General features: G+C 41.7%; 1 pseudogene; it reads right to left on the reverse strand.

The window, feature by feature from the left end:
• Nucleotides 1-2,667: 2,667 nt before the first annotated feature.
• LOC148039373 (uncharacterized) lies at nucleotides 2,668-15,516 on the reverse strand (annotated as a pseudogene).
• Between the last annotated feature and the right edge of the window lie 10,007 nt (nucleotides 15,517-25,523).

The following is a 25,523-nucleotide window of genomic DNA, read 5'->3' on the forward strand; positions in this document are numbered from 1 at the left end:
GCCCAATTTCCTACTAATAATGAACTCAAGGAACATGTGCTAAGGATGTGTTATTAATTGGTAACTAAGGTTCATTGTTTCTTTTATCTATGTTACAAAAAATTGAAGAGATAAAGGAGCGAACATGATTAACATTACAAAGGAACTAGCTGCATCATTCAAGGCAAGTGACAAGTTTGTGTTTGATGCAATTCTGAGTTTGGAAGATGGGAAAGTTGAAATTGCTAGTGGGGAGGAAAATCAAAACCAAGGATCTTTCACTCTTCATTTCTACAAGCTCATAGAAAAATATGGGAGTTGTTATCTTCCAATCAATCATGTTGGGTCTTTTTGTGTGAGTGTCAATACTAATATACAACAAGACTTTCCACCAATTAGAGCTCTACATTCTCAGTATTGTGCATGCTTCCACATTTAGTATAGCAGTTGAGTGAATGATTGAAGGATCTTTTCCCATAGGAGAAAATGTCTAAAACTTCTTATGGTTGAGTGCTTTAGGGAAAAATACAATAAAGGGGTCCCTTTTCAAGAAGGTGAATGTGAAGAACTCCTAGGAAAGCATGAGGTTGAAGGAAAATAGGTAATAGTTTACAAAAGCACTTTATGGGAGGACGTGGTCTTAAAAAAAGGGTGGGACAACATGGTTTATCTAAAGTGGGATGGCATGGTTTATCTCAAACCTTCTAAGGCATGGTTTACTTTTTATAGGCATGGTTTATCTCATACATGCTATGACATGGTTTATTGTATGTAGGAATGGTTTTACAAAAGATCTCATGGGATGGCATGGTTTAGAGAGGGCTTTGGATTGGCATGATCTATCTCACAAATTTCCTTGGCATGGTTTACTCAAGGGCTTTGGGTTGGATGGTGTGGCCATTGGCTGCAAGGACTTCAAAGACACCATTGTCAATTGAAAGGATGCTCACATCAAATGTTCCTCCTCACATGTTAAAAACACGACTATTTTTCTCCCCTCCCTTCTTGTCCTGCCCATAGGCAATGGAAGCAACAAATGGCATATTGATGACTCGAGCAACATTGAGCCCAACAATAATACTAGCAGTTGTCTCATTGTGGGGACAATGGCACACAAACACTCAAGTATTGCTCTTCCCAAGCATGCACACCAGCTCATCAAAGACAAGAACCTTAGTGCCACTAAAGAGCTTGGCAATTATCTTGTACCCATGTATGTTGAATCTGGAATCATGCACAATTTACCAAGGATGCGTTTGATCATTCACCATACGATAATGAGTGCTCATGGACTTCAATAATCCAAGGATGACAAAGCCCTTTATAAACCATGCCAAGACTTTGTAAACCATGCCATCCTAAGCCTTTGTGTAAACTATGCCAAATCTTTGTAAACCATGCCACCTAGTTTTAAGATGGCATGGTTTATCTTAGAACTAAGTGGCATGGTTTACAAAGTCTTGGCATGTTTTACAAAGAGATTTGGGATCCTTGAATGAGTGATGTCCATGAGCGCTCATTACAATATGGTAAATGATCAAAGGCATCTTCAGTATTGTGCATGCTTCCACATTAAGCATACATGGGTACAACAGCATATCTTGGTCTACATTGAGTAGGGTAAGGGAGAAAGCATTCCAACTGCACAAGCTAATGCAAATAGACAATGTATGCCTAGACCAATCTAAACCACTATTGTTGAAAAAATTGGTTTGATTACATTACTAGAAAACAAGTACATACACATGCAATGAGCACAAAAATATGATAAATCTTTCCCTTGTATAGTAAAGAGGCTTATGCCGAGGATTACATATGGAAAAACCACCACCTAGTTATATCATGTAGTAGAAACAAATAATATCTTTAACATGTAGCACTTCCATTTTCCTACTACAAGTTGGATAAGTAATATACATGGAACAAGACCCTCAACAAATTATTCATCAAAAGATGAACACAGCAAGCACAAAGCTTTGATTTTATCTCCTTTCAGATATAAATATATTCTTACATGTTTCTAACACACAGTCTCCCAAGTGTCCCAATTTTAGAACAAAGCTCCCCTTTGATCTCACCAAATGGAAGAAACAATTGTTGGCAACAAAAAAATGGACAATAATGCTAGATGTAGCACTAAAAGAAATTGCAAGAGCTCAAGATTTGCCTAGCTCCAAGAAGAACCATAACTTGATAGATTCTAGTGAGAGCTACCATAGAAGGCTTCAACATATTGTCGCTATCTATAGTATTAGTATAGATTGTGACACACTTTTCTTCCCTTCTATGTATCACACTTTCATATGAATTACCAAGCTCTTTGAAGTGATGCATGCATCAGAAAGGAATAATACCACTACAAACTAAATGTGTATGTACACTATGGAGCTCAAAGGCAAGGCCCTCTACACATGGCTACCAAACAACACCATTTACCAATACAACTAGCAAAATGTCATCCATACATTCAAAATGGGTTTGGGGCATGTCAAGAATTTTATGTAGATCCCACTAACATGGACATAGACATGAAACACAACATCATGGAAAGGACAATTTGCATCACATATACTATAAGAAGGGCTAAAAGGCTTGGCGTATGTGAGGCATGTTATTCATAGCCTACTGACATGGAGATGGGCATGAAGCATAACATCACATAAAGAACAATATAATCACAAGCTATGATCAAGCAACTTAATTGCTCCTCAGAACATGTCGTGCAAAGCTAGGCATTGTATTAAGAAAATTTAATGTCATTAAGAATGCTGCAACAAACACCTCCCAAGATGGCACACCTTTAGCCAAACCCAATTATCTTTTGTAACTTTCTCAGCTTCATGAAATCATGGTGCACAAGAACTCTCACCCAAAAGCTCACCATTTGAACATGATTGAATTGCTTACCACCTTAACCATGCAATAGGCCATTAATCTAATTCAATCCACAAATGGATAAAGAGCTTGAAAATGATGAATAATATCAAAATGAATGCACCACTTTGATGCCCAAACTTTTTTATAAGGGCTTTCTCCATGCTCTGCATGTTTTCACATACAATTGGCACTCAAAGTAAGCACCACAATGTGCTAGGTAGACAAACACCAAAAGATCCACACAAACAAGTGCACCACTATGTTAGCATGAGTGCTCCTTGCCAATTGATCTTGTAAGTGCTGAAAAAGGAAAAGTCAAGAGCAAGCTTAGTACACTTGAGAAAACTTTTGTATTACTTCTACAAGTGCAACACGTGGTAAGAAATGCACAATCTAACATACATAGTCTTAAAAAGCTATTGGAAGCATCACCCTTGGTGCAATAGCAAGAGCTTTTGAAGAAGATAGTAGGATCCTTGGAGACAAAGCCTTGAGACATTGTACTTGACAAATACATTCAAGCAAGAATTGGAATCAAAAGAAGACAAGATATGGAATGCAAATGAGAGCTATGGTGATCTTCTTAAACTTGACATACACATGCAATGACCACAAAAAAATGATAAGTTTTCCCTTGCATAGTAAAGTGTCTTATGTCCAGCATTACATCTACTACAAATGGTGCTCCAATAGCATGGCACACATTGCCATGCTTGCCACATTTACAACATATTTTGCCCAAAACTTAAGTTCCAAAAATGGCAAGGAAACAATTATAACCACAACTAACTATAAAATCTATATGTACATGTAAAGAAATCCAACACCATACATGGTCTAGGAACCATAACAAAATATTGTGCTTGGCTAGCTGCTAAAAATATACATCTTCAATGTTTGAGCAAGAAGCTTCCTGTTGCTTGAAGCACCAACTCTCCTAACAAATTGGTTGGTAAGAGATAGACCAAGCAAGCTATCTTCTGAAAGGAACCTTTGAAACTCACTATCAAGCTTGTCTAATGATGCTAAATGAAGCCCACGATCAAGCTTATCCTAATCTAGAGCAGAGTGACATGCCTGCAAGAGCTTCAAATGAGAGGAAATTCTTCTCATTGGGGCATCTTGAAGGATCTGATTCTGGTCTAAGAAGTCCACCATTTCTTGAAGCCATTCAACAGCCATTGGGAAATTTTGACACAAGAAGGCCGTAGCTTCTTCAAGGCAAGAAATTCAGCCAACATAGCCAAAAAGGTCATACTCTAGGTCTTCCTAAAGGGATTGCTCAAGATCATGCATGGCATCAAAATCCTTGAGCACAACAAAGACCAAAGTAAATTCCTTATCAATGTTACCAGCTCATTTCTTACGAACCCTTATGTGCAATCATAGGGGTTCAAGTGCAACCTCAAGGGATGAGATGTGCTTGGCAATATGCTGAAGACATGGGCCAATCTTGCATAGATCATCTTCAAGGGAGCGGTATTTGTGCATAGCACTGTGCAACCTATTTTGAGCATGTAGAAGCTTTGCCATGGCTACATTGTTTAAGGAAGGAAAAGCATGGCCTTTTTGCTACCTGACTCTGCCATAACTAATGGCTAGACAAGCTCTTTTCTAGACCTTCCTTTCTCATCAAAGCACATGCACGGCGATGGCATTGTTTACAACAAAGTTATTGTAAAAGCCATGACTTCTTCAAGACATTGGCCAAAACCTTCTTGGTCAAAAGAAATGAAAGTGACCTTCCTGAGAATTAGTGGTAGGTTGAAAATTCAGTTTACTTGCTGGCAAAAATCATGCATAAACTGTGTGAAGAAGCTATGGTTGCCAAAATGTGGGTGAGAAGGAAAGAAATATTGCAAAACTCAAAGAGTCAAAGAACGCTCTAGGGTAAAATTCAAAGAGCTTTGCAAGAGCTACTCTTGCCAAACCCTCCCGTGCTTGCTATGAACTGAGAGTGGCAAAGCACTTTTGTTTCTTCTTGCTTCCCTTTCTTTGTTGCAGCATTCATGGCCAAGCATCAATGCCATCAGCATGTAGCTTTTGCTTCATTCAAGGAAACTTGGCTTCACTGATAAGAGTAGACGATCTTCATTTTTTGTGACTTGGCAAGCTTTTGCATCAAAGAATGGACTTTTCCTTGATCACATTTTGTCTCTTGACTCTTGCACCGATGGTAGGTTTGTCTACAAACAAGCTTCTTTCAAATTCACATGCTGTGTTTTTGTTGGTCCTTTTGTCTATAAGAATGGGCACGCATGTCATAGAGCTACACATTAAACAAGAAGAGGGGATCACCCTTGTCACTAAATGACATGCATTTTTTAATTCTCCCACCCAAGCCCCCTCTCTTCATCTTACATGGCATTAAAAAAGGAGCCACATAAACCATCCACATTGGATTTCATTCATGGCATGCTTTAATTAACTTGCATGGTTTACCACCTTGGCATGGTTTAACATTTCATCCATCGGACGACTGTGGAAGCCCTCCCAAAATTTTGGTAGTTTTCCCACCATGGATCCCTTTACTTTAGTTCAATGGTAGTGTGTTTCATTTAGTGATGAGGGGAATTTTTTTACATGATGCAAAGGAGTTTTTTTTAAAGTTTATTTAATTAATTTAGAGTACAATAAATCCATGATTTTTTTAAAACATTGATTACAATGCTTTGGTGGTAGAAATAAGTTGTCCAGATGCATGGATCATCATCAATAACATAGACCTCTGGGTGCAATAGTTGAGAGGTCTAGTCTAGAATCTTAGGTCCAAGATTGTCACTCCCAATAAACAAGTTAGCAATGCTCAAACAGAACCTAGGTTTAGTGTAACCCTTCAAAATTTGAAATTCACCTATAACAATGAAAAATTGAAGGTACAAATGCCTACTAATTGTAGACACTTTTTTAATAAAAGCATAAAAATGATTTTGTAAGGGCCCTTTCCTAGCATAAAGGACTTCCAAAGCTCCATTCCATGATCCTAATCTAAGCTTAGATAGCTTTTGAAAAGGATATGTGCTTTTGGAAACAAATCTATGAGCCGAATAGCTCTTGAGCCAGGCTTTCAAGCACAATCGGGCTGCCTCAAGCTCGTGCAACTTGACCTGCCAAGCTCACGCAGAGGGTACCAATGTGGGGGGGCACCACCTTATTTTGGGCAAATAAGGAAACCAAGAAAGGAAAAAACAATCACCAAATGAAAGTCAATGGATTGCGATCAACTACGACTGGAGCTAGGGATGCAGTGTGCTAGTTGTCTGTTGCCATAAAGTTTCACTATGCAAAAAAGGTTACAAGCCCAACAAAGATTCTTAATTCCCAAATGTTGATTTGTACTAATCAAATGAGCATCATGACGGTGAGATTCCCAATTGATCCTAGAGGAAGTGCAAAGAGAAGGAACTATGGCGATCTGGAACTAGAGAATGTGCATCAAAATAATTTTAAGACACCTTAGCTTAACTGGGTCCAAGCTTCCTTTATTTTCACATGTGAATTGATTTTCTTTCTTTTAGCAAGATGAACAGAAAATTTTGTCAAGAGTAGGTTGCAGCAAAGAGGGATCAAGACAGAACACTTCACAATGATCAGTCAAATAATCAGAGAGCACCTTTTGCAAAGAATCATGGAACCACACCAATCCAAATCACAATTGCAGACAAGCTTTCCCAAGGATTAAATAGGAATTGTGGCTAGGCCTCCTCACTCCATCTAATTCAAGAGAGAGACTTTGCAATAAATCATACAGGCAAATCCCAGTGAAGCGGGGAGAAGACCAGAGCAAATGTGCAGTCGGGCTACCTCAGACTCGTGCACACTTGCCAACCACGAGGGTCTTTGCTTCATTTGAACACGCGGGGGCGCCACCTTATTTTGAAGCTAATAAGGAAACTCTCTCATGAACGGCTAGAGTCTCACCCGTCAAGGTGGAATCCTCACCACACGCACACGCGAATCACGTCACAACGGTTGTCCGTTAGCAAGACTACCAAACTCCCGGGGTGCTCAAGATCAAGGCCGCACGCGTCAGCACTAAGGCCTTGCGGGCTACGAGCACGTGGGTGCGGCTATCTTACTAACTTAAACCACATTGATCACGACACAACATAAACGGAAAGGGGAAAGAGGACCTAGGCCCGTGTATACCAAACACACTCGTGCGGTCAAGTCATCTCTCGGTCTAGTGCTTTGGCAAGGCTTCGCTTGGAAGTCTTCCTTGCCCTCACAAGGTCTTGTGCAGAACAGGCACCATAACATAAACAAGAAATACACCTAAACTCAAACTCCTCCCACTAGATCTTCGTCACGCTCACTCAAGGTCATGCTTGGTTGCAAGGATTCATAAGTCTAAACGTTGAATTTAACGTGGTAAGACTCATGCAACACACTCACAATTCAAGACTTAGTTCAATCATCACAAAGCACCCACGAAAAATGGGGCATCTCAATCATGCAAACCTCTCAACAAACCTCAATCCAAATCACAGATCCCCAATCCCCTATTCGCGATCCTCGCTCTCCACAAGCCACACGCTCGGGGGCTACGCACACGCGGGGTTGTGGTCCATATACACACTCAAAATACTCATCAATTATGTTAATCTCTTAACCCAAACCACAACATATACATTTCAATAGCAAGGCTACTTTAGCCTTAACATCAAAACAATGCTCAAACCACACTCAAATCAAGGCTACTTTAGCCTTCCCAAAACATACAATTAACAAGAGATTACGATAGCATTAATGATTAATGGGGCTATGCTAGCCTCGCATTCAAACCAATCAACAATTGCAACTTGATTGCTCTTCAAATTTCAGCAGCATAACAAAAGGAATGAGAAACAAGATGACATTCCAACATCAATTAACAAAGCATACCATTGCAAAGGATTTGAAGTAGAAGGCTTGCAAGGTATGGGAGCACCGCACCCGTAACCGCCACCACCAATGAGAAGTGAGAGAGAATTAAGGGATTATATTACTTATGCAAGCTTCCCAGTGGCTCGCTAAGTGATATAGATGTAAAATATATCATAAGAAGTAAGCAAATCACTCCTTACACCCTTAATTGATCACCCCAAGGCCTAATGCCCACTCAATTGAGCTAAATGGAGGCTCAATCCCAATCAATTGTAGCATAATACACCCAAATATGAAGCTAAATAAGTGGCACCCTTGCTCTCAAGACTCACAATGCTAACTTAAGATGGCTAAAATCAACTTCTTTAGCCTCCCCCAACTTGCTCTCTTTGTGCATAGGAATGGCTCTTATTTATAGGTGAAGAGATGGGCTAATGGATTAATTATTTAAGCTTAATATTTGGGGGATATGGTGTAGGAAAAAGTGAGCAAAGAGAGCTTCCATATTCTCTGTTTTTTGGTTTAGAGAAGAGAGGGGTTTTGATATTTTGAATGTGTGTGTGAGGCGCTCAAAAATTGAGGAAAGGTCTCAATTTGTCACAAGATTCCCACTTTCATTTTTTAGAAAGCTAACTTGGATGGAAGGGGGTGTGGGGTAGCTCAATTTTTGGGAGGGCTTATAGCTTAGGGTGGTAGCTAAATAATTTGAAAAAAGAAATGAAGGCTCCTCAACCGTGCATGAAATAAGCCAAGCTCATGTGAAGGTAAGCTTTGGTCATGTGGGGGGTTCCACTTAGGAGACTTTGTAGGTGAGGCCAAGAGGGGAAAAGATGGTCCAATCACATTTGAATATGTGGGGGAGGGGTTTCTTCAAAAAAGGTTGGCCAAACCACCTTTTGCCAAATAGAGAAAGTCTTCATCTTTGGAGCAAAGTGGAGAGTGAGGTGGAGAGAGAATGTGGCCATTGACCAGCTAGAGAGAAGGAATCTCAAGAATGCGCATTTTGAAAATGAGGCCTCCTTGCCTGCATCATCTGCTTTGGCTTCATGTTTGACTTTTACTCCTCACACTTGATTTGTATGAACCATGCTTTGCCTTTTCACTTCATAGTTTGGCCTTCTACTGCCTGGGTCCCACATATTTTGGCCTTCCCATCAACTCTCCATATTCACCTTTGAATTTACATGTTTGATATTCCATGTATTGAAACTAGAATTATCCTTGCCTTTGCCTTTTACATTTTCCTTTAGCAAATTGTAATTGCACCCAAGTGGAATTCTCCTTACCACCTAGGATAGGGGCTATTCTCACCTCTTCTCCTTGCAAGGATGTGATTTCTCCATACTCCTTAGGAAGCCTTCGTTCCTGCTCCCCAATCGTACACACGAGAGGGTACTCCATATGCTGCAGAGACCCAACATTATTTAACAAACTCCTGTACAATAATTACATTAATCCTTTAAGAAGGGCTGAAAAAATGAGGGTCTGATTTTCCCCCATCATTAGCCCTCCCCCAGACGCAAGAGGCATTCATACCTCTTGCTCCAATCCTTCTGCAATGAAATTTCCCTGTGACCTGCTTGTGCACTCATCCTCTCTATCAATGGAAAGATGTTCCATTGATGTGCCTGGGTCACAAAACAACGTGTCTATGCAAGGCTGTGTAATTGGCCCTATTCTCATGATGTCTATGCAGGGAAGATGCTGTGCAAGAGAAGGGTCTTGGGCACTTACCCCAAGGGCTCTTTGCTGTCGAGGATTACCTGTTCCACTCCTGCTTGATCCCCCATTCCCTGAGAGAAATATGGTTTCAATCTCCATCCATTCACCCTAGTCTTGTGCAGTCCTCCAGAGGCATCCATGAGTTGGTAACTCCCATTGTCAAATAATTCTATAACTTTGAAAGGTCCCTCCCAATGAGGCACAAACTTGTGATTCTTATTGTAGTCGAATTTGTTGTTGTAGCGCAGTACGAGTGAACCTTCCGTGATGCTTCTTGGTGCTATTTTCTCATTGAATCTCTTTCTCCTTTCTTCTGCTTGCCTAGCATAATGTTGAATGGCATCCTGCCTACTTAATGCCAGCCTCTCTAAATCCAAGAGGCGCTTCTTCATTGATTCTTTGTGTTTCTTTTGAGAGTGCAGTGACACCCTCAAGCTAGAAAGCTCTACCTCAATTGGCAAAATTGCCTCCTGACCGTGCACTAAGTGGAATGGTGTAAACCCCAGAGATGTCCTAAATGACGTACGTTATGCCCAAAGTGCCGCATTCAAATGCTTATCCCAGTGCTGTGTCTTTTCCCCTACGTGTTTGGAGATGATTTTGCAAATCATTCCATTAACCTTTTCCACTAACCCATTACACTGTGGATAGTATGGGGTGGAGTGCCTGTGCTTGATGCCTAATTTACCCATTAGCTCCTTTACCAAATCTCCTCTGAACCCGGGTCCCCTATCAGATATGATTTCAAGAGGAACACCAAACCTGCAGCAGATGCTGTTGAAGACGAACCTTGCGACATCTTTAGCTGTGATTCTGCTAGTTGGAACTGCTTCAGCCCATCTGGTCATGTAATCAACACCCACAATGATGTATTCCTTTCCTCCTGCAGTCTTTGGCAGTGGCCCAATGGCATCAATGCCCCACTTTTCGAATGGCCCAAAGGATGTAATGGGTTGCTGTGGCCCATGAATGAGATGTCTGGGACCTGTGCGTTGACATGCATCACATGACTTACACCAGAAATGCGCATCTCTTTGGAGAGATGGCCAAACGAAGCCAGCTTGTAGGATTTTCCTGCAGGTGAGCTCGTATGCAAAATGTCCACCACATATATCATTGTGGCACGAGTGGAGGATTCGATGGATGTCCTCCTGGGAAGGGACCTTCCTGAGTACTTGATCCCTCCCTTGGCAAAACAGATCATCATTAATTAATCGGTACCGTACTGCCTTCCTTGCCAACCACCTTCTTTCTCCTTTGGTTAAATGCGGTGGTGGTTCTCCTGTTTCAAGAAAACCTATAACATCCTGTAGGGATTCCTTCCCCTGCATCTTAGGCTCCTGGAGCTTGACAGCTCCAATGGTGACTTCCTTCAGACACTCATTAGCTAGAACATCTGCATCTTGATTTGTAGCCCTCCCCACATAGTGTATCTGATGATACTTGATCCTTCTGAATAGAGCTTTTACTTCTCTGAGCTTTGATGCAAGCTTATCACTCTTGCAAGACCAGATACCTTGTACCTGCTTTACGATTAGCATAGAATCACCATACACATTAAGACGGCTGATGTCATTAGAAGCACACCACTCAAGCCCCGCAATCAAAGCTGCATACTCAGCCTCATTATTGGAGGAGATGTTGAGCAATGCTATGCCTCTTTCCATCACTTTCTCTTTAGCAGGGTTAAACACCACAATACCTGCCGCTGCTTTGCCTTCTTTCCTTCTGTATGCTCCATCAAAATAGAGAGGAAATGCTTGCTCTATTTCCTTTGCCGGTGTAGGTGGTGGTTTTGGTATGCCCTTTATTTCTTTCCTCTGCTTCTTCTCCTTAAACTGGTGCGTTAAGATGCCAGCCAAGGCTGCGCGGGTGGACTCTTCTACCATCACTGTGTAGTCAAACTCCTAAAGCTGAACAACCCATTTAGAAATGCGAGCAAAGACATCCATGTGCTGTAATACATGTGGAAAATTCTCCTCCATGGTAATGACTATAAAATGCCTGGGCAAAAGGTATGCCCGGAACCTTTGAGTGGCAAACATCAATGCTAATACCATCTTCTCTACACTTGAATAAGCCTGTTCTGTCAGCTTCATAACTCGGCTGACAAAGTAGACTGGCCTCATCAGAAGGGTTTTGGGGTCCTTTTGCAATAAGATAGCCCCCACAGAATCTGATCCTACACTCGGATTTACATAAAACCGCTGATCCCAAAGGGGAGGAAGGAGAGTGGGGAGGGAGCTCAAAACTGTTTTGACTTCTTGGAAACACTCTTTGCTCTCCTCATCCCATACTAAGGTGGATGCATTGGTCAGGCGTTGTAGGGGTAAGGCTAGCTGGGATAATTGATGAATGAACCTACTAAAATACCTTACTTTCTGGATGAATGATGTGAGTTCTTTGACTGTAGTTGGTGACGTCAGGGCTAGCAGTGCACTAACCTTGGATGGGTCCACCTGAATGCCTTCCCCAGATACTACATGCCCCAAAAGGGTGACTTGGGTTTCCCCAATATGACACTTAGCCATATTCAATTGCCCTCCCATTCGTGCTAATCTACTCAAGCCTTCATCTACCCTTGCCAAATGCAGCACTCGTGAGTTGTAGATGCAAAAATCATCAATGTAAACCGTAATGAACTTCCCAAAAAATGGCTGAAATACATGATTCATAAACCTTTGGAATGTGGCCGGTGCATTTGTGAGGCCAAATGGCATAACCCTATAGGCAAAGCACCCCCATGGCGTAATGAAGGTTGTCTTTTTCTGATCTTCTTGTGCAATGCTGATTTGGAAGTAGCCTGAGTACCCGTCACATACAGTATACCTTTTGTGCCTAGCAACTTCATTTAAGATTTTATCTTGGAAGGGGAGAGGGAAGTGATCCCTCTTCGTTGCTGCATTCAGAGGCTTGTAATCAATGCAGACCCGCCATTTGCCGTTTTTCTTAGGGGTTACCACCACCGGGGACACCCACTCGGAATCCTCAACTGGGTAGATGAACCCAGCTTGAGTTAGCTTCTTCACCTCCTTTAGCAGAGCCTCTTGCTGAATTTTCCCCAGGCGGCGTAACTTCTGGGCCACCGGCTTTTGATTAGGCTTTAGGTTGATCTGATGTTGGACTGCTGTAACTCCTGTGATTTCAGAGTAGTCAGAAATGAAAAGTGAAGTGTGCTTCTTCAACATTACCTTGAAGTCTTCCTTCTCTTGAGTTGTAAGATCTTTGGCTAGCATCTTCTCTAGCTCTTTCTCCTTCAGCTCCTTCTGAGAACTCTCACCATCATCTTTGTTGGGCCCTCTAAGAGCCACTCCACATATCTCCAGTGAGCTTTCGGATTCACTGCTGCTTGTTTCTTCATCCGTAGATGATGGGCTTGAAGCACTAGACTCGCTTTCCTCTGTTGTTTCCTCTTCTAAGCTTTCCTGTGTTCCCTCCTTCAAGTTGTACACGATAGCCTTTCCTGAGCTTCGACCAGGTGGATTAAGAATTAGGGTACCCTTTTCCCAGTCCTGCCTAGCATTCATTGCTATCAACCATGGCCTACCTAAGATAATGGAGTAGCCCTCTCCCTTGGCCGGAATGACATACATATCCACAGCCACTTTGATGGCACAAACAGTCACTTTGATTGCTTTACAGACTCCCACACACCTAACAGACACATTGTTTGCCATCTTGGCCTTGAATTTTGACTTCCCATCAACTTCTAAACCTAGATGGTGCATTGTTTTCTCACTCATGACACACACTTGGGCTCCCCCATCTACATAGACCTTACGAATTCTCTGCCCCTTAATGACTGCTTCTAGCACAGGCAAGACATCACCTTCCCTCTTTGCTTCTATAGAGCCCATTACCTTAGGTGCCCGGGTGCTCACCATCTTTGACCATTGTCGCCGCATCTTAAGAGACAGATGAAGGAACTGGGGCCATGAGAGCCTGGGCCCCTCGTTGCTGACGTCTTTTACTAAGTCGTAGGGCTCTTCCTTCGAGCCTAGCTGAAAATCCTTGATGGTAATTTTCCTTCGGGAGCTGGTCCTCTTTTTCCTCTTAGCACCCTTGGAGGTGCCTTCCTCTTCTGTATCCATACTTGAGGGGGGCTCACTCGCTTCTTCACTAAATCGTGCCTTCTTAGCTGCCGTCCTTTTGACTGCTATGATCTCGGGCTCCATCACCTTTTCTTTTCCCTTGCTCTCTAATTGAATCACATTGACTGCCCTTTCTTCAGCCTCCTCGGGCAGGGGTGGGATTTCTGCTACCGGTTGGGGAGGTCGTCTCAGCACTTGTGGTTGCACGACTGGTGGGGGTGGTGGTGCAGGTGCTTGAGGTCTATCCCGGGGTGGAGTTACTTGTCTCGCTGGTCCCCTTCCTTGATTGTTCCCAGCGTACCTTCTAGGCTGGGGGCAAAAGTACATACCATGTCCGTCTTCTCCACAGTTCCAGTAGTGTAACTCTTGTCTTCTCATGGGAGGCCGTCGTTGTTGAGGTGCCTCATGTCGTGGAGGGGGTGGCCCTCGTGGTCCTCGCACCAAGTTGATGGATAGGTCATCTAACTGGGCGGTCACTCTTTGTAATAGCTCTAAGTGGGGGTCATCGGTAGCTGCAGGGGCTACTTGAGCTGCTTGATGTGGTTGAGGTTGTGGCAGCTGCTCATCGTGGGGAGGCTGGAGCTCTCTTCTTGCTCTGTTGGCCTGAAATTGGAGTTTCCGATCTTTGGCTCTTGCTACCTGCTTCGCTTCTTCGAATGTTTCTAGGAATTTGGCCCGCACCTTTTCCTGCAACAAAGTATTTAACCCTGCCAAAAACCTCTCCTTTTGGAGAAAATTAGGAGCTTTCTCTCCCTCATTCAAACTTGCTTTCCATTCAGTCCATAACTTCACAAATTGAGCCTCATATGCAGAGTATGAACCTAGATTATCCTGCTATAGGCATCTCAGTTTCTGCCATAGTTTTTCTGGGGTGTTGTCGGTCACATACCTCATAAGGGAGGAATCCTTAAGTGTGGCCCAGTTAGCCTTTTCCTCGGCTGTCAACCCTTGAAACCAGACTTTGGCTTCATCTCTCATAACTAGAGGGAAAGCTCTGAGCTTAACCTCATCTTGATCCCACCCCGAGGCAAGAAATGCCATCTCTAGATCGTCAAGAAAGTAGCTGGCATTCTCATAGTTTTTGCCGTGGAAGCTGGGAAAAGTCATCATGGCTGCAATGTGTTATACCTCGTGCACTCCCTAAAGTAAGATGAATATATATACGTCAAAGGAGTACCGATAGTAAACTGCAGGCAATATGAAAGGGGCGACTGAAGCGTTGATGGCTGCCAACCTTTCTTCTCCTAAAAGCCTTCTCAAGTAGGCTTGGAAACGGAGTTTTGTGCCTACAAGAATGTAAATGGTCTGGCGTGCGGAGGGTATGAACGGCCCTGAAACATCCCTAGCACTCATAGTAAAATGTACGCATAAACATCAAACCCGTGCTCATACAAAACAAACGGTATGATAACAGGATGCTGAGCTTGCATTACCTGATCCAAAGCAGCTGGGCCAAACAAGGAGACAATTCTCTGCATAAAAAAAATCTTCCTGTCGACAATCACTCTTACATTAATGTTTCGAGATAGGTGAAACCGATTAAAGAAAGGGCCATCAAGGGGGCCTAGATCATTCATTAACAAATAACTGGAATACAAAGATGAAGTACAAAATACCAGTTAGATAGCAGGGATGTAAGGCTGGCCATAGAAGGTCAAGATCTCATCATCTTGACGGAATTCAAGCTCATCATTCTCCAGATCCACCTCAAGGTCGGACTCTGAAGAATAGCCTTGCTCGTCACCCCTCAGGTTGGCATGGATGTGGGGAAGCCTTATGCCCTCTACAATGGGTTCTAGCTCGCTCTCAGGGAGACGGAAAATGAGCTCAGCGTAAGGTATCCCAGCCCTCCAGGCTTCTACGGCTGGGCGCAGAAATTCATCAAATGTGATCTTTATTGCTCTCTTTCTTTTGCCTTCACTTTCTACCCAGGGACTCAAGATGATATAAGGCAACACAAAACCAAAGGCTCTCCAATGGGCCTGTGTGATACGCACGTGTAGCCTTCGTGCAGTGAGAAAATAAGTAACTTGAAAGTTGTGGATTCTAACCTCACTCACTACCTGTAGACCTGTAGCTAATAGGATGAGGTTTAGCTCATTCCTCTCTCGAAGACGGATGAGATTTACATGTAGAATGGTACCCTCAATCTTCACTGCTCGGGTCTCTGAAATCTTCCTTACAATGGTGCTAAGGAAACCCTCTCGAGGCACACTTCGTAGAAATTGGGCAACCGAATGCAGCCCGGGCAGACACCAATGGACTTGCTTAACCCTGCACCTCGGCTTGGTCGTTGCGTGGGCAAGGTTGGAGGGCCCTGCACACTGCTTCTGCTCTGATCTTTCAGGAGTTCCAGGTACAGCACTAACGGGGAGAGAAGCCTGAAAACATTCACAGTTAAGGATGTAACAAAAAGATATGACTCAACGATGCTCAAAGTTTGCTGGCTTGATCACCATTAAGTGAACACAGATTTAAATACAATCTTCAGGGCTGAAAATAGGGAACAGAGGGGTATCCTAGGAACAACAAGATTTCAAATTCTTCCCTGTCATCATAATCGTCATTCTCAATGTCCACCTCTCGATCCTCATCGGAGGAGTATCCCCTGGCAAAACAGCTCAGACTGGGGTGTCTAAAAGGAATAGGAATGGTAGTGGTTATGCTTCCTGCCACACTCTCTGGCAGGTCACATACTATTTGTGCATGAGGCTCCCCATTCTTCCAGGCGGTGACTGCTGGGTGCAAAAAGTCATCAAATGTGATTTTTATCGGTCTACCCCTCTTCCCCCCAAACCTCTGGCTCACGTAAGACAACACAGTTTGTACGGCCCCCCAATGAGACTGGGCGATACGAACATGTATATTTCCCCTAAAGAGATAGCGATACAAGTGGAAGTTGTGAATTCGGACCTCGTTCACGACTCCAAAGTGAGTGGCTAGGAGGATTGAATTAACTTCGTCCCTCTTGCAAAGGCGAAGTGTGTGAATGTGCAGGGTGGTACCAACTACATAGACAGCCCTAGTCTCTGCTAGCCTTTTAATTACAGCTTTTACAAGATCTTCTTCGGGTAGGTTGAGCAAGAGGCTGGCGGCAGCGTCCAGCTCAGGGTCACCTTGATTGCTGCTGGTGGCTTCGCTCCTTGGCCTGGTGGACGATGGCAACTTCTCAGCCCACAGCTGACGATATTCTCTGGCAGTGGGGCGTGGCCGTGCAAGCGTAGCACTAACAAGACGGAAGTCCTGAGAGGGCTACACAATTAGATCTTAACATGCAAAGAAAATTCCACGCTAATATTAAACTCAAACAGGGATGCAAACTCAATTAGACTAGTGAAGAATATGGTGCCTATGAATGGGACGGGCATCTGCACAGCAAGATAGACATGTGGGTTTTGCACCGTTGGCATGTGCAATCCGTGAACTGAAGGTCTTATCTAGCTTGTCCTCAGTGGGGGCACCAAACATGAGCCAGGCTTTCAAGCACAATCGGGCTGCCTCAAGCTCGTGCAACTTGACCTGCCAAGCTCACGCAGAGGGTACCAATGTGGGGGGGCACCACCTTATTTTGGGCAAATAAGGAAACCAAGAAAGGAAAAAACAATCACCAAATGAAAGTCAATGGATTGCGATCAACTACGACTGGAGCTAGGGATGCAGTGTGCTAGTTGTCTGCTGCCATAAAGTTTCACTATGCAAAAAAGGTTACAAGCCCAACAAAGATTCTTAATTCCCAAATGTTGATTTGTACTAATCAAATGAGCATGCATGACGGTGAGATTCCCAATTGATCCTAGAGGAAGTGCAAACAGAAGGAACTATGGCGATCTGGAACTAGAGAATGTGCATCAAAATAATTTTAAGACACCTTAGCTTAACTAGGTCCAAGCTTCCTTTATTTTCACATGTGAATTGATTTTCTTTCTTTTAGCAAGATGAACAGAAAATTTTGTCAAGAGTAGGTTGCAGCAAAGAGGGATCAAAACAGAACACTTCACAATGATCAGTCAAATAATCAGAGAGCACCTTTTGCAAAGAATCGCGGAACCACACCAATCCAAATCACAATTGCAGACAAGCTTTCCCAAGGATTAAATAGGAATTGTGGCTAGGCCTCCTCACTCCATCTAATTCGAGAGAGAGACTTTGCAATAAATCATACAGGCAAATCCCAGTGAAGCGGGGAGAAGATGAGAGCAAATGTGCAGTCGGGCTACCTCAGACTCGTGCACACTTGCCAACCACGGGGGTCTTTGCTTCATTTGAACACGCGGGGGCGCCACCTTATTTTGAAGCTAATAAGGAAACTCTCTCATGAACGGCTAGAGTCTCACCCGTCAAGGCGGAATCCTCACCACGCGCACACGCGAATCACGTCACAACGGTTGTCCGTTAGCAAGACTACCAAACTCCCGGGGTGCTCAAGATCAAGGCCGCACGCGTCAGCACTAAGGCCTTGCGGGCTACGAGCACGTGGGTGAGGCTATCTTACTAACTTAAACCACATTGATCACGACACAACATAAACGGAAAGGGGAAAGAGGACCTAGGCCCGTGTATACCAAACACACTCGTGCGGTCAAGTCATCTCTCGGTCTAGTGCTTTGGCAAGGCTTCGCTTGGAAGTCTTCCTTGCCCTCACAAGGTCTTGTGCAGAACAGGCACCATAACATAAACAAGAAATACACCTGAACTCAAACTCCTCCCACTAGATCTTCGTCACGCTCACTCAAGGTCATGCTTGGTTGCAAGGATTCATAAGTCTAAACGTTGAATTTAACGTGGTAAGACTCATGCAACACACTCACAATTCAAGACTTAGTTCAATCATCACAAAGCACCCACGAAAAATGGGGCATCTCAATCATGCAAACCTCTCAACAAACCTCAATCCAAATCACGGATCCCCAATCCCCTATTCGCGATCCTCGCTCTCCACAAGCCACACGCTCGGGGGCTACGCACACGCGGGGTTGTGGTCCATATACACACTCAAAATACTCATCAATTATGTTAATCTCTTAACCCAAACCACAACATATACATTTCAATAGCAAGGCTACTTTAGCCTTAACATCAAAACAATGCTCAAACCACACTCAAATCAAGGCTACTTTAGCCTTCCCAAAACATACAATTAACAAGAGATTACGACAGCATTAATGATTAATGGGGCTATGCTAGCCTCGCATTCAAACCAATCAACAATTGCAACTTGATTGCTCTTCAAATTTCAGTAGCATAACAAAAGGAATGAGAAACAAGATGACATTCCAACATCAATTAACAAAGCATACCATTGCAAAGGATTTGAAGTAGAAGGCTTGCAAGGTATGGGAGCACCGCACCCGTAACCGCCACCACCAATGAGAAGTGAGAGAGAATTAAGGGATTATATTACTTATGCAAGCTTCCCAGTGGCTCGCTAAGTGATATAGATGTAAAATATATCATAAGAAGTAAGCAAATCACTCCTTACACCCTTAATTGATCACCCCAAGGCCTAATGCCCACTCAATTGAGCTAAATGGAGGCTCAATCCCAATCAATTGTAGCATAATACACCCAAATATGAAGCTAAATAAGTGGCATCCTTGCTCTCAAGACTCACAATGCTAACGTAAGATGGCTAAAATCAACTTCTTTAGCCTCCCCCAACTTGCTCTCTTTGTGCATAGGAATGGCTCTTATTTATAGGTGAAGAGATGGGCTAATGGATTAATTATTTAAGCTTAATATTTGGGGGATATGGTGTAGGAAAAAGTGAGCAGAGAGAGCTTCCATATTCTCTATTTTTTGGTTTAGAGAAGAGAGGGGTTTTGATATTTTGAATGTGTGTGTGAGGCGCTCAAAAATTGAGGAAAGGTCTCAATTTGTCACAAGATTCCCACTTTCATTTTTTAGAAAGCTAACTTGGATGGAAGGGGGTGTGGGGTAGCTCAATTTTTGGGAGGGCTTATAGCTTAGGGTGGTAGCTAAATAATTTGAAAAAAGAAATGAAGGCTCCTCAACCGTGCATGAAATAAGCCAAGCTCATGTGAAGGTAAGCTTTGGTCATGTGGGGGGTTCCACTTAGGAGACTTTGTAGGTGAGGCCAAGAGGGGAAAAGATGGTCCAATCACATTTGAATATGTGGGGGAGGGGTTCCTTCAAAAAAGGTTGGACAAACCACCTTTTGCCAAATAGAGAAAGTCTTCATCTTTGGAGCAAAGTGGAGAGTGAGGTGGAGAGAGAATGTGGCCATTGACCAGCTAGAGAGAAGGAATCTCAAGAATGCGCATTTTGAAAATGAGGCCTCCTTGCCTGCATCATCTGCTTTGGCTTCATGTTTGACTTTTACTCCTCACACTTGATGTGTATGAACCATGCTTTGCCTTTTCACTTCATAGTTTGGCCTTCTACTGCCTGGGTCCCACATATTTTGGCCTTCCCATCAACTCTCCATATTCACCTTTGAATTTACATGTTTGATATTCCATGTATTGAAACTAGAATTATCCTTGCCTTTGCCTTTTACATTTTCCTTTAGCAAATTGTAATTGCACCCAAGTGGAATTCTCCTTGCCACCTAGGATAGGGGCTATTCTCACCTCTTCTCCTTGCAAGGATGTGATTTCTCCATACTCCTTAGGAAGCCTTCGTTCCTGCTCCCCAATCGTACACACGAGAGGGTACTCCATATGCTGCAGAGACCCAACATTATTTAACAAACTCCTGTACAATAATTACATTAATCCTTTAAGAAGGGCTGAAAAAATGAGGGTCTGATTTTCCCCCATCACTCTTAAGTTAATTTTACCGCACGATAGAGAAAAAGCTTTCATAAATGGTTATATTTAAGACTTGAGGCTAAATTAGAAATTGGGAAACTCAACCTATATCAAAGCAAATGATAGGGAATCTTTTTGAAACTCTAATGAGAAGAAGTTGAACATTTACTCATATGGGTACCCGAAAAAGCTCATAAAAGTTAGCCATCTCTTTGAACAAGAACAATTAAGAGTGGGAATGGGGGGCTATGGATAAAATTTGGTATTGGCACAAAAAAATAGCACCCTTTTCTATAAAAAAAGATGCAACTTAGTATAAAAATGCATAATTCTTTCTTATTCCTATTGAAGAGGATGAAGAACCAAGCTTTCATGGGAAGCTTCATCCTATAGAAAACCCTCTCTTCTCATATCTCTCTCCCCCCATCTCCTTTTCCCACAAGACTTTAGCCAACCCTTGCCCACATGTAGAGGAGCCTCTCAATCATGATAGCCACCATAGTTGCAACCCAAGCGCTGAAATTGGAGCAGCCCTTCCCCCCTTTAAAGTGCGCACTTTTCTCATGCTCTTCTCCCTGTCCAATTTGGCACCCGCACCATGCAAGATTGCTCACAAGCACTCCTTGGGCACTAATCTTGATCAATTGCAAGATTAAATCTTCAATTCACCTTCTTTTCTTGCACCCAAGGATCAAGGGGCAGCCATGGAATCTTGACACACACACACATACCCCTTGCTTGCTAGTCACACAATTTTCGTGCCTAGAGTAGTCATAATCCTGCCCAAGCTCTTCCCCAATTCAATCGGTCAAGATCCAATTGACTTTGAGATATTTCTAACACTCCCCAAGTTGTGCATAAAGGGGATTTTCAGCAATGGAAATCTTGAGGAAGATAAAGGCCATGGAGCCCTTCTTTCACTTGTTTTAGCTTCATCTTGTACCTAGAGTTTTCCCTAGTATTTTGTTTGGTTTTCTTAAGCTTGAGGCAAGCTCTAACAAGATATTCTCAGCCCTTATTAATCATTCTTGTGCACCTTGAGTTCTCTTTGCCAAGCCCTCACCCCCCTTGCTTGCTTGTGAGCCCTCCTCTTCTTTACATTTCTTAACTAGTCCTCCTAGTTACTAGCGGTGCTTTGCCAAGCAAAGGGTCAACATTCTTCATCAAAAATAAAAAAGTGGAGGTCAATTGGAAGCTCCCCCAAAGCTTGGAAGAAGGTGGAAAACACTTGTTGAAGAGGAGGTCAACCCCCCTAAGCCTCATCCTTGAAGCTCTTTCTCCCCTTCCTTCCCTACTCCGAGAGAGAAGACCTTGGAAAGCCTGAGTCAAGGTTAGATGCCCAAAGATTTTATTTTATGTCTTCAATTATATGCTATGGTGTTCTTTTAACCTATGGTACACTCTCTTTGATTAGGCAAGAGAGAGAAGTGAAGTCTCCAAACAGACTACTCTCCTTCCGTAGCTCTTCAGAAGAAAAGAAAGCTCCTCTCGTCTCTAGATCTCTTTGTCTAGTTTGGGACCTCTTGAAAGGTATGTTTTCATACCATGTGTTCAAACTCAACTTGGAGAAAAATATTATGCTTGCTTACAAAGAAGCTTGCATAAAGAGAAGTCTAGTCTTCTATGTCTTTAAATGTGGGAGTAATAATCTTTATGTGATGCAAATTTTGAGCATTTTTTGTATGAATGAAAGAGAAATATTTTGAGGTTTTGAAAGAGGGTAGTTGTAGTCAAATAAGTGGAAGAGTGGGAGTCTTTACCTCCTACCTCTACTCATCTCTCTCAATCATGTTCTATATTACTTCTATTCAATTTTGATGATAAGAGGCATTGTAAGACCTCTTTGAGAATGTTACGATGGGAAAATGGTCTTGATACAAATAGTTCATGCCAAAATTTTCTAAAAACTATGCATAAAAATCAGTTTTTACTTGTATAATAAGTCATGCTTAGATGCATTAATGAGCTTCTTTTATCTTTGATGATTACATATAGACAAGAGTCATTTGGGAGAGTAATTTATCTTAAGGTCTAATTGTTCATTTAAAGCATGATGAGGGAAGAGTCATAAAGATAAAGGAACCCATTACATGCATATCTTATTAGTTAATAAAAGGTGAAATGCTTAAAAGGAAGTAATCTTTATCATGGTAGGCATCCATAGTAATTCTACTAGTAAAGTTTTATCTCAAGATGTTAAGCAATGAGACATAGTTTTAGGAAACCAATGCACCTATTTTATGTATGTTAAAGAAGATTAATGAAGCCATGATAGCACTTTAATCTTTAATAAGACATGTGAAAGGAAGAAGTTAGGCATATGGGGATCAATGTTTCATATGTCTCCTATTCATGAGTGTATCTTAATTTGTCATAAGCTTGGGAGTACACTATTCTCATAAAGACTGTTCTTTATTAATCACTACAAAACTTAAGCATGATTAGGAATGAAGATATGCGTCCTTAACTTTTCTAGTCTAATTTTATCCAAGAAAGCAAAAGATAGAATGATTGATAATCACTTACAAATTCTTCTTTACCTTTAAGTGAATCTCAAACATGTTAGAAGATTTCTTTAAGTTTAAGTCATTCATGATAGGTCTCTTAAGTTCATTCTAGGAAAGATTTTATGAAGCATGGTTTCATCCTATCTCTATTTTAAGTAACCATGTCACATGGGTAATGAAAGTTTGATTCTAATTTAAAAGAGAATAATTATTCTCTTGCATGGTATACTCATGGAAAGTCAAAATTAAGGCAAGTCACCTAAATCTTATTGTTGTATGGAAAAAGAGAAGTGAATAATCCAATGAGCTTTGTATAATAATTAGCAAGTGAATAAAAGAAAGATCAATTGCATGTATGCAAGAATTATGCTTGAATTGGGTTAATCCTTTGAATCCACCTAATTGTGTAAGTACTTTACTATTGTAGTACAAGTTAGAGCAATTAAAAGGAACAAAGATAAAGTAGTCAATCAATAGAGTCTGAGTCATTGCTTGATTTTTCCAAGTCTTTCAAGATTGCAACCTCTATTGCTAAATTGAATTTTAAAATGCTTTAAGTCCTTGGACTTCTTACAAAGAGATAATTCAAGTGAAATAAGGTTTTAATTCTATGGTTGGGGAAAAGATTGAATTCCTTATCGCTTGAGAGGGTAAGATTCAACAAAGAAGTAAGTCATATCTCCCTTCCCCATGGATGAATGAAGTGTACACACAAGTAAGGAAGTATAACTAATGTTTAAAGTTATTTGAGTACTTGTAGATTGAGCCCGTAATTGAGGCAATGAGGGTGGACCATAAGGTCTACAACCTCCCATTGTTGTATAATTTGAAATGCATTGTAGATAGGAAAGTGCATCTCCACCACAACTCACTCCTTTGGCAGACACCTTTAAGGTCATAAAATGAAGGATATGGTAACCCATACCATCAGTGAATAGCTTCCAAGCATTACTCAATAGAAATAAGGCACCAACACTCTCATACGTTATGAAGGATAAATGAGTCAATCCCTATGCACAAATTGCAACATAATGAACCATAAAAGAATCACTAAAGTTATGGAAAGCAAAGAGTCATTTGGGAAAACCATAAACCAGACTCTACAAAGATGTAATGAAGAAAGTAAACCATAAACATAGGAGGAAAGCCATAATCAAAAGGGTATAGTAGTCTAGTCCTCAAAACAAGACTAGTAAAGGAGATACAGACACCCACTTGTAAATCTTCTCTAGATAAGAAAATCATAACCAAAATGATATGTTAATCTAACCATTAAACCCAACCCATAAAAGAAAGAAAAACATGGAGCTCTTTGGTATGCCTTACATAAAACGTAAGACCATAAGCATATAGAAATGACAATTTAATGAACCAAAGCCTCTTTAACTAAATGAATACAAGATGCATATACACTAATGTTAATGTTGTGAATGGAATAACATTATTCAATGTCTTTTGGCAACCAATATGGGAGATCTTTCCATTAAGGTAAAGGATTGTGAACCATAAGATCTCCTCTCAAGACAAATGAACCAATAAGAACCCAAAGGGATTAACAACAAAGAAAGAAACCCATAAAACTAATGTCATTGCTTTCAATTTAATAAACCGGGTAAGATTTTTAAGTTATGCAAAAGACCTAGGATTTATCTCTTTTCAATTATTGTGAATGTTTATCTCACAGGGATAATGGGAAGGACTAGGAATGGTTCACTCAGGAGTTTGCCCTTGAGTCTACTTGCACCAATGCTCCTATATATTCAATTCAAAATGGGAAATACGTGTTATGGGGATAACTAGAAAATATTGGGCTCTTGGGATACATAGTCAAATTATTAAATGATCTTTTTTTATAAGAGTTGTAAAATGAACTAAAAGGAATCAAAGGGGATGGATTAGGATGACCCCAACATAACATAGAATTATCTAGGATATTGTTTGATTGTGTGCTGTCGGCTCCGTTGAGCTACTGTTTCAGTCCCAATGAGGGAAGATCTGGAAACAACTTTCTTTGTAAGGGAGGGAACTTTAGACTATCAAGAATAGAGTCAAATCCCTCATTTGGTAAGGGTCCATCTAGTTAGGGTGTAAACTATAAACCAATATTTGTAATGGGCTGATGGCGCCTCTTACAAATGCTCTCCGGAAAGTATTGTCTTTGCGCATGACCAAGGAGGATACTAAAGAGGTTAGTTTATTGAAAAATCCTTAGTGTGAGTGGGGAGCTCATAGTGGATGGTTGGACAACGGTCAAATTGAGGTAGACCTAATGCCAACATAAAGGTGGATGTAGTACTCTAGAATAGGGACGAGAGAATCCTTCTCTAATAGGAATGTGGATGGGATTCCAAGCATCTCTAGTTTGGACCTTAACATAAGGGTGGGAGATGTGTATAATCAAATAACATTGGAATCTTACTTGCTTGGTAGAAAGGAATTGGAAAGACTAGAAACCGAGGTCATCCTACGATCAAACATCCAATCACCATCTTCTTGAAAGTGGAAAGAAACTTAATGAACTTGTATAGTTAGAGATAAAACCTTTTGCACACATGTATTAAAGGGAATTGTGTATGGAGCCGATCTAAGGGAAATCTCAAGATACAGGAACCAAGATTCAGAACCTAATGATGATGAATCTTGGATATGTGACTTATTGTCTAGTTACGTAAACTAGAGAAATGTATTACTTAATCATATAAGGAAAAATG

The sequence above is a fragment of the Lygodium microphyllum genome, chromosome 3 (genome assembly GCF_053477565.2).
Source record: "Lygodium microphyllum isolate KBCC chromosome 3, Lygodium_microphyllum_v1.1.10, whole genome shotgun sequence".
Classification (NCBI taxonomy): domain Eukaryota; kingdom Viridiplantae; phylum Streptophyta; class Polypodiopsida; order Schizaeales; family Lygodiaceae; genus Lygodium; species Lygodium microphyllum.